The sequence below is a fragment of the Megascapheus bottae genome, chromosome 12, assembly GCF_031878675.1.
Source record: "Megascapheus bottae isolate mThoBot1 chromosome 12, mThoBot2.hap1, whole genome shotgun sequence".
NCBI lineage: Eukaryota > Metazoa > Chordata > Mammalia > Rodentia > Geomyidae > Megascapheus > Megascapheus bottae.
Window position 1 is genome coordinate 5323691 of NC_143520.1, and position 13595 is coordinate 5337285.

The 13595-nt window shown below is 41.6% G+C and overlaps 1 protein-coding gene across 3 annotated transcripts in view; it reads left to right on the forward strand.

The window, feature by feature from the left end:
* The first annotated feature begins 509 nt into the window (after window positions 1-509).
* Sestd1 (SEC14 and spectrin domain containing 1) overlaps window positions 510-13595 on the forward strand; it is a 102820-nt gene continuing 89734 nt past the window's right edge. For 2 of the 3 annotated variants that reach the window (XM_090342537.1, XM_090342538.1), the window contains exon 1: window positions 510-737. The gene's annotated coding sequence lies outside the window, so the exon portion shown is untranslated. Of the gene's footprint in view, window positions 738-1023; window positions 1121-13595 lie in introns of those variants that run through there. The other variant, XM_090342540.1, reaches the window with a different exon arrangement.

Below are 13595 nucleotides of genomic sequence, written 5' to 3' on the forward strand. Positions count from 1 at the left end.
AGCAATTCAACGAGAAGAGCACCCTGAAGTCGTTTACACTGGGGGAAAAAAGATGGGGAAGCAGCATTCCTGCAGAGCCTCTTTTGGGGGTTAGCACCGGATGGTCCATCGGAAAGACCCTGTAACCGCAGCACAGTCTGGACCCTTGGCCTTCTTCATCCTCCCCTCCTCTCCCCCTGGCACCCTCCAGTATGGGTACATGGGACCCAGGAATCCCAGCAAACCAAGGCTGAGACCACACACGGCAGCCTCATTACGCAGAAAGGGGCCGCAGGAAACCAGTGACTGGGTGTCCGTCAGGCAGCAGCCCCTGCTTGGATGCCACACTTCCGTCCGGGATCCGGGGGGCTCCGTCCCGGACCCGCACGGCGCGGGGCGGGCACGGCGGCCGGCCTCGGTGGGACTCCGGCCCCGCCCCCCCCGCGCCGGGCGGAGTCTCCGCGCCGCCGCCGCCGCCGTCGCCCGGGCGCACGCCAGGTCGCGAGGACGCCGGCCGGGCCGCGGGTGCCGGGAGGTGGCCGGGCGCCCCGCGCCGCCGCCCCCCCGCCTGACGCACGGAGGGGCCGGGACGCGATTTGCCGCCGAGTGACTGGAGCCGCTGCCGCCACCCGGCCCGCTCCGCCTCCCAAGCCCGCCTTCCTCCCGCCTCTCCCTGCGCCTCCGCCCGCGCCGCGCTCGCGTCCTCGTGTCCTCCCCCACGCCCGGAGCCGCCGGCCGCCGCCGCCAGCCGCAGCCAGGTGAGTGAGGGCGCCGCGCGGCCCGGGCGGAGGAGCGCGCGCCCCGGAGGGCGGAGGCGGCCGTGGCGGGGCCTGTCCGGGGCGGCGGGCCCGGCTTTCTTCTCCGCGCGGGCTGCGGGCTCGGGAAGGGGGGGCGCGGCGGCGGCGGAGGACAGGTCCCCGGCCTCCCCCGCTCACCAGCCTCGGAGGGTCCCCATCGCCCCTGCGGTCCCCTCCGCCGCCGCAGACAAAGCGCCCGAGGAGGGACCCGGCGCAGTCCGTGCCTCCGCGCCGCCTGCCGGGTGCGGCCGGGCCCCGGGGGGCCGGGACTGGGGCCCGCGCGCTTCTCTCCTCCGAGCACCCCGCTGCATTTCTGGGCGACCGGGACCTGAATCGCGCAACAGGTTCGGGCGGTTGATCCCCATTCTTCCAGCGGGTCTGGTCGTCTCCCTCGGCGTGTCGTCCAGCCTCCGGCGCTGGCTGCTGGCTCCTTTGTGTGACCGGTGACCGGCCCTGCCCGCTGGGTGGGGTGGGGGACGCCGGCCCCCGGACGGCGCCCGCCGATCCGGGACGCTTCCCGCGCGCCGCGGGGGCCCGGCCGGCCCGGGGCCTGCTGCTGGCCGCGCGCCCCTGGCCTTCGCGGCCGGGGTGGGGGGGGTCACGGAAAGCGGGTGAGGAGAGCCGAGTGGGCCGGGGTGCGTGGCCGCGTTCGCTGCGCAGCTGTCAGCGGGGAGCCGCGTAGACGAGCCCCGAACCGCCGTCCGAGGCTCTGGAGGGTCGGGGTGGGGTTTTACCCCTGGAGCCCCGGTGGTTCTCCGGGTGATTTGGCGGCTTTCACGGACAGCCGCCACCCAGAGAAGTTGGGGGTGATGTGGAGGGAGTAACGGGAGAGGAGCTCTTTGACAGGTCAGAGCTTTCTTGGCAGTTGTCCGTGTCAAGCAGTCCCCAAGCGCTCCCGGCGTGCTCTGGCCAGCGCTACACAACTGCTATTCAGAGATATCCCAGGTTGGGGAAAATCTTAACCCACCTGGTTGTCCTTGGTTTTGGTAACCCTGTATGTCTCCATGTGAGAAGCCTACCCTCCCAAGGAAGAAGACATAATAAAGCACGGTTTGCCTTTGTTTACATACACCTTGGGCCTTGGTGCACCTAGCTGATTTCATTGGTATGCTATTTTGGTATAACAATTCAAAATAGAAGGGAAATATCTTCCGTTGACTTTGAGCAATAGAGGACCTTTCTTTGTTCTAAAAGCAGGAAATCTTTATACATAATACTTTTTGTGGGTAGAAGTTGGTGGCTGCCTTTACCCCATGACTAAACACTTAGGAAACATTCCCACAGGAGCTAGACAACATTGCACAACTCTATTGATTGTTTTTGTATCCTAAATTCCAGGAAATAATTTTGCTGAGTATTTATTCAATCATTCTGGGCTAAATTTAACTAACTTGGGCCTACTATAATAAGTTTTCAAGTATTAGGGGGAAAAACGATTTTATGTGAACAGCTTATCAAACTTGTGAATACTAGTTGAGAGACATAATTGACAGAGGATCTAGTGATGGATCAGAAGTCTGGCAGTAAAATGCACGTGGTTGAAGAGATGCATCTACTTGGGTTGTAGTTGATTGATGTACATCTTAAGATATTTGAAAACCAAGTATCCACTCATTAAGAAACAAGCTTGGTATGGTGGTACATACCTATAATCCAGCACTGTAGCGTCAGAAGCTGGAGGATTGTGAGTTTGAGGTCAGTTTAACTTAGTATAGTGAGACTTTGTCTCAAAGCAAAAATACCGTAAGTCATAGAAAAATGAGAATATCACATTTTGGCCATTTTGTAAACTATAAGGACTCTTGAAAACTTTGTTTTTACTCCGTAAAAACATACTGCAAACTTGGTATTACTATGAATATTTCTTTTTAAGAAAATTATATGGGTTAATCTGCTTTTTAGAGTATTTCTTTGGCATGCAAGTTTCAGTTTCTTACAAAAAAACATTCATCTATGTAATATCTAACTTCAAAGAATTTTTTAGCTGAGTACACTTATAGTACAGTAGGAGAAAATGATATTACTAATAAAAAGTATCAGGAACTTAGATTTTCATAAAAGCTTTTTAAAGGTATAATTTTTGTCATAAAATTAACTGTTTTAATGTGTATGATTCAGTTTTCTTATAATCATAAGACTGTTTAGACATCACCAGTAGCTCATGAACATTTTTAGGCTGGCAATACGACTCATATGGGAGAGTGGTTGCCTAGTAAGTGTGAAATTCTGAGTACAAGCCCTAATATGAAATACAAACCTCAACCACCTTCAATACTCTTAAAAAGAAACCTGTGCCTCCACTTGTCTGCTGTTATCCCCTCTCCTATACTTGGAAACCATTTTTTTTTTTAAATCTCTGAATCTGCCTATTTTGGACTCATATAGATGGAATTAAGCAGCATGTGACCCTTACTGTTTTCATGTAGCATAATATTTTCACCATTCATCCATTTGATAGCATGTCAGTGTTCCATTAATATTTATGACAAAATAATATTACATTGTATGGATATGCCACATTTTGTTTACTCAGCAATGATGGGCATTTTGAATATTTCCTTTTTGGCAATTAATGCTGTTGTGGACATATGTCTTCGTTTCTATTGGGTTTTTACCTCAGTGTGTAATTGTTCTGACATACAGTGATAGCTTAAGTGTTTGAGGGATTGCTAGCCTCTTTTCCATAGCTGTTATACTTTTTGCATTAGCAGTGTGCTGAGGGGTTTTTTTTTTTTCCTCCACATCTTTACCAGCACTTGTTAATGTTTTTCTTTTCTATTTCTTTTTCTTCTTTTGTGCTGCTCATGGGTCTTCAACTCAGGGCCCAGATGCTGTCCTTAGCTTTTACATTCATGGCTGCTGATGGTCTACCACTTGAGTTTACACTTTTATATCTGGCTTTTTTGGTGGTTAATTGGAGATAAGAATCTCAAAGACTTTCCTTCCCAAACTGGCTTTGAACCTTCCTGATCTCAGCCTCCAGAGTAGCTAGAATCCTGGCACGAGCCACCTGAACCTGAATGTAATGTTTGTCTTTTTGATGACTCCTATTGATGACTGCCATTGTCTTGGTCACTGTCATGTGGTGGCTCCTTGTGGTTAATTTGCATTCCATCTTTTCATGTTTTTATCAGCCATGTATATGTTTATAAAATTCTTACCTTACGTTTGTCACATGGTTTTTCTTTTATTTATTCTTTCACATCAGTCTAGAAGTGAGGTTTGTGTGTATTGTATGGGTAGAAAACGAAGGTGCGAAGTGATTCACTCATGGTTAGAAAGAGTCTGGTGGTAAACTTAGGTCTTCTGACTCTCCTTGCTGCATTTTTTCCTCTTGATGAGGCACACAGAAGTTACTTTGTGTTTGTGAATTTGCTTGGGTAATTAATGACAAAGTTGGACAAAAGATTAAAAATGCAAACCAAATGAGAAGGTATGACTATACTGCTTCATACTTGCCAGATTTTATATACATATATATATATGTATATATACATATATATCACACATTTATGTATGTGTGTATATTATATAACGTATATGTATATATTTATAAGTTCTTTTTTTTCTCCTGTCAGGGGGAGATAAACCATGTGATTTGTTTTTCCAATGGGAAAACAGAGTCGGTGATAAAACCTAATCCTGGCACATCAAATATTGGAACACCCTGTTCATATGGACACATCTCACTTTCTGTTCCCTGTAACTTCCGCGCTGTCTTGCTTTTCTGCTCATTTATTCCCTGTCATGGAAAAAATAATTGAACTAGCATGTTTTACATAAACATTGACATTTTTTCTGGATTAAGCTGAAATTAACTTTGGTTTTGGAAGAGGGAAGTTTGCCAGTTTCACTTTGTCTACTGGATTGCTAAAATGCTTATTTCAGCATTTATTTCTACTTTGTATGAAATACAGCTCGTGTGATAAAAATTCTCACTTCTCTAGAATCTAGGTAGTAATCCCAGGCTCTTTCTTCATCATAGCATAACAGTGTAGAACCTGACAGCTCAGGACTTTTACATTTGTTGAGTGGATGAATACATATGCATATATATGTATATATATACATATATATACATGTATACATATATATACATATATATATGCAGGGGGGTGAGTGGGTGGAGGGAGATGGGGGGATTCAGTTCTGGGGCCTGAACTCTGGGTCTGGGTGCTGTCACTGAGCTCTTCAGTTCAAGGCTAGCACTCTACCACTTGAGCCACGGTGCCATTTCTGATTTTTTAGTGGTTAATTGGAGATTAGAGTCTCATAGACATCAGTGCCTGGGCTGGCTTTGAACTGTGATCCTTAGATCCTAGCCTCCTGAGTAGCTGGGATTACAGGTGTGACCCACTGGCACCTGGATACATATGCATATTTTTAATTAGGGGAAAAAAACCCCAAATCACCTGATATTCTTTTTTCTTTTGCAGCAATGTAAATTCCAGGAAATCTGGAATTGCTTAAACAATTAGAATTCAACTTAAAAAACCAATGTTGGTTTTATTTAAGGACGAGCCTATTGTATTGTTCAAGTACCTAATGACCTGCATATGTTTGTTTTCCTATTACTTAGCTCAGTACCCATGGGTGTGACTTGGGCCCAAGTGTTCATTTAGTGAAGGAAATGGAGAGTTAATACAACAGTTCATTTTTGCTGTAACAAGTAGAAGAGATACGAGATACATAGAATACAGTCTTGTCTTCCTGAGAACACTCCTCTTGCAGATAATGATTGCCACCAGTTTGTGGCTTTCGTTTGCATATGTGCATGTATATGTGCAAATAAAAGTCATATATCCCGTCATAGGTACATAGATATCTTCACAATGGCTTTTCTTTTATATGTGGAGCCATACTAGCACATATTTCTGTTCTAAACTTAAATGTATTGACTTTAGTATCTGTATTCAAAGAATAGACACAAAATTTACATTGTCTTTTTGTTTGAATCTTTGCCTGGTTTTGGTTTCAAGATTAAGCCAGCTTCCAAGGATAAATGGGACACTTTCCCTTTCTTGTTTCCTCCAAAAGTCTCAAATATCGCCCTATGTATGTTTACTAGTATCTCTTGAGAACTGTAGAGGAAGTATCATCTGGGTGGCCTTTCTAATTTTTCTTGCTTGTGTTTTTATCAAGTTTCAACACTTTCTTGCTTTCTTTCCTTTCTTCCTCCCCTCCCCCCTCTCTTTCTGTGGGTCATAGGGCTTGAACTCAGCCTGGGTACTGTCCTTGAGCTCCACAGCTCTATGTTACTGCCCTACCCCTGGTCCTGGGTGATGCCCCTAAGCTCTTTCGCTCAAGGATAGTGCCCTGCCCTTGAGCCAAGCCCCACTTCCTGTTTTCTAGAAGTTAATTGGAAATGAGAGTCTCAGGTCCTTTTGAGCCCAGGCTGGCTTTGAACCTTGATCCCCAGATCTCAGCCTCCTGAGTAGCTAAGATTACAGGCATTAAGCCACCGTGCCTAGCTTTCAACACTTGCTTTCTGTTACATTTTAGAAGTAAGTAGATGAAGCTAGATGATTAAATGAATTAATGTATGCAAGAGGTTGTGGGATTTTCTTGACCAGTGTTAAAATCCCATTCCCATGCATCTATTTACTAGTCTTGTAACTGTTGGCAAGTTACTCCCACCCTTATATCTCACATGGACAGTGGTGACAGTTTTTATGCACAGGAGTCTTGAAAATTATTTATTAGAGATATGAGATATTATATGAACAGGCTTAGTAATTATAATCTAATAAAAGTTATAGCCAGGTAGTTGTGGCTAGAACCACCTGTAATTCTAGCAATTCTAGCTACTCAAGAAGCTGAGATCTGAGGATCATGATTTTTTTTTTTTTAATTTTTTGCCAGTCCTGGGCTTGAGCACTGTCCTTGGACTTTCTCAAGACTAGAGCTCTATCACTTGAGCCTCGGCACCACTTCTGGCTTTTTTCTATGTATGTGGTACTGAGGAATCGAACCTGGGTCTTCATGCATGCTAGGCAAAGCACTCTACCACTAGGCCAAACTCCCGGCCTGAGGATCATGTTTTAAAGCCAGCCTAGGCAGAAAAGTTCTTGAGACGCTTATCTCCAGTTCACTACCAGAAAATGTAACTTGTTTGTGGTGGCTATTATAATTATGGTTCATTTGAATAGGAACAAACTTAAGGTAAGTATAGAATGGTAGACCTGGAATTAGTTTACTCTTGATGAATTTCTAGTATCTGTAAAATTTCTCCAGGCTGTTTAGAATTTAACTTTGATAGAGAATGATTTCCAAATACTTCATTATTTTGAGGCAGAATAGATACCAGGGGGAAGTAGTACCATTAACAGTCATAGATCGGTCTTGCTATTTTGTGTGTTAGCCTTGTGACTTTGGAATAGCTAATTTTTCAGAAAAATGAGCTGCTACCATTATCTTACAGGCTGGTTGTGAGGAAGGAGATTAGTTTTGTGCTGATTGGTATACAGCTTTTCAGTCTTAAGTATGCTTATTACCATTGATCTTGTATGAATCACTTAACTGTTCAGATCCTCCACATTCCTTACCTGTAACAAAAGGTCAAGAGAATTGATAGGTCCTAGTCCCTGCCAAGTTCTTTCATGCATTACAACTGTCCTCTCCTGGGAATGAAAGGGCATACCCCTGAATACTGGGAAGAAGCTGGGAGTGTTCTGCAAACTGAAATACTAAGTGAATAAAAAGCCATGCCAATGTAGGATGAGACTACTTATTTATTAATGATTTACATGAATAAAATACAAATAGAGGACTGTTAATGTATCCTAATGCCTATGCTCATGAGTAGTAACTTAAGTTTTTATTTTTTAGAACTTTATATTGCTCACGATCGTTTTACCTGAATAATTTATTAGTTATCTTCATTGCATTTCTAGTTTGACCAGGTAAAGAAGAGGTGAGGGTAGTGAGCAAGAAGGGAATAAGCTTATTTGATAGGTGTGTGTGTGTGTGTGCATGCATGTGTGTGTGTGTTTCCTATGTTAAAAATGGGAGGGAAATAGAGTTCTTTGACAATTGAGTATTTGCAGAAACTCTACATTCTTAGAAAGACATAAAGAAAATCTGGATTATAATTCATTGTTTTCTGTGGTAGATTTGCAGAGTCATTTAGAAATGAACCTGCATTTGTCAGCTGGTTTGTAAAGAGCTATTGATTATAGTCTTGAAAGATAGTAATATTGTCTTTCCTTTAATAGGGGCTGCCAAAGCTTTTGCCTATGAATTTCATTTTATTGGATCAGATTCAATGATATTGATTTAGTATTGTTGTAAGCTTGGTGTTAGGGATATGCAAAAGTCAAATGCTGTTGGAATATTCCAAATTAAAATTTGATTCTGTAATCCTATGGAAGGATGAGAAGTCTATCCATTGAGGCTTCAGTTAGCATATTTATTTAGTTGGAGTGGGATTTGCTGTATTTATGTTAAAAATTAATACTTAGAGTAGGATTGAATTGCAGAATGCAAATTCTTAGTGACATGAAATATTCTTTGTAAAATACAAAACACTGTGGAGCTCTTTGTAACAATTTGAAGATGTAAAATTTGAAGAACTGGTTCTTGTCTTCAAAAGGTTTATAATTTAATTAGGCATTGCATGAGGAAACTTAGTAAAAGGATGATGGGCTATTAAAAGCTTGCATCTGCTCTTTGTAAAATCAATTTTGTTGAATTGGACTTTGGTAAGGTGCCAAAGGTCTCTCTTAAGGGACATAATCAGAAACAACTCAATACTCTGCAAGCCATTGTTGTATATCTTGTTTATGTTGGTTAGTCTGTAGAGTCTTCTGCTATGTAAAAATTACTGTTTGGTGTAAGTACTAGGGATAATTCCCCCTCTGAGTACTTTAAGTAGCTCTTATATACACAGAATATGTGATAGCTACTGGTAAGCCACAGCTGGATTTATAGTCCACCTTGGAGTGGATTATAAATGGCTTTCATGCTGTACATTTTTGTTGTTGTTGTTTGTTTGTTTTTGCCATATCTCTCCTTCTGGCTTTTTGTGTAATTAGTTGGAGGTAAGTCTCAGAACTTTTCGTTTCTGGGCCAGCTTTAAACTTTGATTCTCATATCTCAGCCTGCAGAGTTGCTAGGATCACAGGTGTGACTGGTGGTGCTCCACTCATACTGTACAACTTAAAAAAAATTATTGGCAACAATTTTGGTTTTTATTATTTGCTTTTAATGTATTAGTATTTCTTGTTCATGTATTCTTGTACCTTTAGTCCTTCATAGAATAGAATGTAGCATATTAACAAATAGACATGAACTACAAGAAGGAACATATAAAGGCAAACCGATTAAACTGGTAGATATGGAAATGAATTTTATGTCTGGGACAGCTTTGATTGATGTGGTGACTGGCACAGTGCATTTCTGAGTAGTTGGAGGCAGCATGTGGATTGGTAGAGCAGGGTACTGTGATCACTGAACAATGCTTATTATCACGGATAGGAGTTGTGATGGTGAGTGCAAGTATTTGCTATCCTTGAGGGGAATATAAAGCATACAGGATGATAAAGTACAGTAGGTAGGTGGATTTTAAAGTTAGCATTAGATATCACAGGGAGAGGTGCAGAATTAAAGAAAAGCTGATGGTTTGGGGGGGGATTGACAATCCAGTGGGCCAGCTAGAATAAAATGCCTTGTGCATTTAAAGAGAATGAAGATGATGAGAGCAGTGAAGAGGGGATGTGGAAAACCTTATTGGGTAGATGGAGAATATTAAAAAAGGTGTTTTTCTAAAAAAAAAAAAGATGTGTTTCTAAGTCTTTCCATTTCCTTACAAATGGGGCGATATCGTTCTTTCTGACTTCAGCATTGCATTCCATTGTGTACAAATACCACATCTTGTTGATCTACTCATCAACTGAGGGGCATCTGGGTTGGTTCCATATCTTTGCTATGGTACATAGTGCTGCAGTAAACATTGCTGTGCTAGTGGATTTAGTCTGTCCTTCTTTCTGGACAGTTGGGTAAATTCCAAGTAGTAGAATTGCTGGGTCATAGGGAAACTCTATGTTTACTCTTTTGAGGAATCACCATACTGCTTTCCATAGTGGTTGAAAGAGTTTGCACTCCCACCAGCAGTGTAGTAGTGATCCCTCCTGGCCACATCCCCTCCAGCATCTGTTGTTATTCATTTTCCTGATCCTGGCCATTCTAATTGGAGTGACATGGAATCTTAGAGTTGTTTTGATTTGCATTTCTTATATGGCTAGAGATGTCGAACATTCCTTCATGTGTCTATAGGCCATTCTTATTTCTTCTTCAGAGAAGACTCTCTTTAAGTCTTTGGCTCATCTTTTAACGGATGGTTGTTTCTTTGGAGATTAGTTTTGGAGTGATTCAATTTCTGAGCTGTTGATATATTTTAGATATGAGGCCTTTGTCTGTTTTATGGTTAGTGAAAATCTTCTCCCACTCTGTAGGCTTTCTAGTTAATTTGCTAGCAATGTCCTTTGCCATACAGAAGCTCTGCAGTTTAATGCAGTCCCACTTACCCACCCTTTCTCTGATTTGTTGTGTTTCTTGCTCCTTATTAAGAAAGTTTCGACCTGTGCCAAGGAGAACTAGTGTATCTCCTATTCCTTCTTGTAAAGTTTTCAGTGTGTCGGCTTTTACCTTGAGGTCTTTGATCCATTTGGAGTTAATTCTAGTGAAGGGTGACAAAGAAGGGTCCAATTTTAGTTTTCTGCAGGTGCTTAACCAGTTCTGTCAGCACCACTTGTTGAAGAGGCTGTCTTTCTTCCATTCTATTTTTTGGGCTCCCTTATCAAAGATTAGGTGGCCATGGGTCTGTGGGTTAATATATAAGTGAAGTGAGCCTGACTCAAAGGAACATAGGCTCAATGGTTTCCCTCATTTGTCATAACCTTGGTCTCTCCTAGCAGAGATTTACAATGAAACAAAACCTAGATACATAAAGACCTCCAGGATATAGAAACAAAAGCCATGTAATGAGTGATTGTTGTCCTTAATGTACTGTGTTATCTTTCATCTCTTTTGCTATCCCTTGGTTACCTTATATTGTTACAGTATTTCACCTTGTTATCTGATATATTGTATATATGGGTTTTTGGTTATTTGAAATCGGATAGGGAAGGGGGGAAACAAAATGAGGGGTGGGGTGGGGAGAGGGAAATGGGGACTAAGACATGAGAAAGGGTATCAATGTTTGTAAAGTAATGCACCTTTTATCTGGTGAATATAATGTAACCCTTCTATTAATTACAATTACAGTAAAAATATATATGGAAAAAGGTGTTTTATTTACACTTCTTTCTGATTAATTCCTTACATTGTTTCTGCATTTTGCCTTGGTTCTAGTCTTTTTTATGTTTTTCATTTTAAAAGCTATTCAGTTTTTTTTTTAATAAGGAATATTCTCATACAAGAATTTTAAAGACTGCTAGGAGTAGCCTGGAAGCCAATGGCTCATGATTGTAATTCTAGCTACTCAGGAAGCTGAGTTCTGAGGGTTATCGTTCAAAGTCAGTCTAGGTAGGCAATTCTTATCTCCAAAAAACTACTTAAAAAAAGCTGAAGTGGTGCTGTGGTTCAAGTGATAGAGTGATCTCTTCCAGTAAAAGAAGCTGAGGGAGGGGGTGGGAGTTTGGCCTAGTGGTAGAGTGCTTGCCTAGCATGCACGAAGACCCAGGTTCGATTCCTCAATACCACATACATAGAAAAAAGCCAGAAGTGGTGCTGAGGCTCAAGTGGTAGAGTGTTAGCCTTGAGAAAGTCCAAGGATAGTGCTCAGGCCATGAGCCCAAGCCCCAGACTGGAAAAAAAAAAAAAAAAAAAAAGAAGCTCCGGGACTGGCCAAAAAAAAAAAAAATAAAATAAAAAAGTGTGAGAAGATGTATTTATGGCTTCCTTTCATTCTTGTTCCTTAACTAAGTACTCTCCTTTACAAAGATGGCAATGATTATTAGACTTATGTATGTTCCTCCAATCATGTGCTCTTCCAGCCTTTTACATGTGACACTTTCAATGTATATGCCCATAATACATCCTGTACCCAGTATTCTGCATGTTTAAGTTATTGTTTCTGGGAAAATATTTACTTTTGCATCTCAAAACTTGAAGATGGGGATTTATCCTGACTTACTGTCTGTTCGTCTGTCTATCTATATATCTATCTGTCATCTATTTATCTGTCTATTTATCTCTCTTTAGATATCTATCACAAGAGGAGTAGATCACTAAAAGGGTCCTGCTTTGTTTGCTAGGTTGGCCTTGCTTTCTGGGCTTAAGTGATCCTCCTACTTGAGTCTTTTAAGAAGCTGGGATTGCAGATATACAGTACTGCAACTAGGTCACTTTTTACTAATTGAAAATGATTATTTATTTATTTTTTGTTCTGAGGATTGAACACTAGAACTCATGTAAAACAAGTATCTTCTGTCTTTCATTGTGCCAGGCAAGCACTGCACTCCTGAGCTATATCCATAGGCACTTATTTTGGAATAGTTTTAGGTTTGTTTGCAAAAATCATGCAATTTTTCTATAAACCTTATTCAGTTTTAGTCTTGTCAGTTAGCTTTGTATGGTATATTTATTAAATCTAATAAATGGGCATTGATGTGTTACTGGTAAGTGAACTATTGATTTCATTTGGATATGATCAGTTTTTCCATTAATGTCTTATATTCCAAGATGCCTTCTGCAATGTTAGAGTATATAACTTGTTATGTCTCTTCTAGCACTCCTCTGGCCTGACAATTTCTCAGCAGTCTTTATTTATTTTTTTTTAATTTCTTTAACCTTAACAGTTTGGAGGAGTGCTGGTCAGATATTTTATTAGAGTATCTGTCAATTTTGTGTTTGTATTTCTTTATGATTTTACTGGGCTTACAAGTATTTCTTTAAAAATATTTGATACTTCTTTAGCTAAATATACTATTTATTTCATGTAACTTTTTTCTGGTGACATATATTTAAGTGATTTAATACATTGTAGTGGTTAGAGAACAGAGTTTGGCAGTTGACAATGCAAGTTAACATCTAACTCCTGGGTCAAGAGTGTGGCCTAGTGGTAGCGTGCTTACCTAGCATGCACAAAGCCCTGGGTTTGATTCCCCAGAACCACATACACAGAAAAAGGCAGAAGTAGCGCTGTGACTGAAGTGAGAGAGTGCTAGCTTTGAGTAAAATATGTCCAAGGATAGTGCATAGGCCCTGTGTTCAAGCCCCAGGACTGGCAAAAAACAACAACAACAACAACAACAACAAAGAAACATAGCTCCTTGAGTACTTTTACATGCCCCTTTTGCTCCCTCTGTGCACTGGAGATATTCACAGTACCAGTGGGAGGATTAAATGAGAAAATGTGTGAAATGCTTAGGAAAGCATCTGGCACTATTATATGTGCTAAGTATTTGCTATTATCAAATTCCTGTCATTCAGTTTATTACAATAATATTACAATCACTAACTGGTAGAGCACTGGTACAGCAAATTGCTGACTTCTCCAGTGAGATAGCATCAAGCCTTGGACATGCTTTTAAATTTTGAGGGGACTCACGCTGCAGGATTTGCAGCCTGTGCATGAAGCACGGGAACAGAGGCTACGCGTAAAGCTGTGCATATACAAAGTTCAAAATGGAATTTAATTGGGGATCTTTTATGATATGCATGCCTGGTATTTTGTGCAGAAATTAGGCATGAAATAAAAGCTCTTTGCATACCTATTGTAATATTTATGTCTAGTTTTAGAAGTTTTCTCTCACTGTGTTCTGTAGTATGTCTAGTCATTTCTAGTGTGATACCTTATACTGTTTAATGGTTGTTATC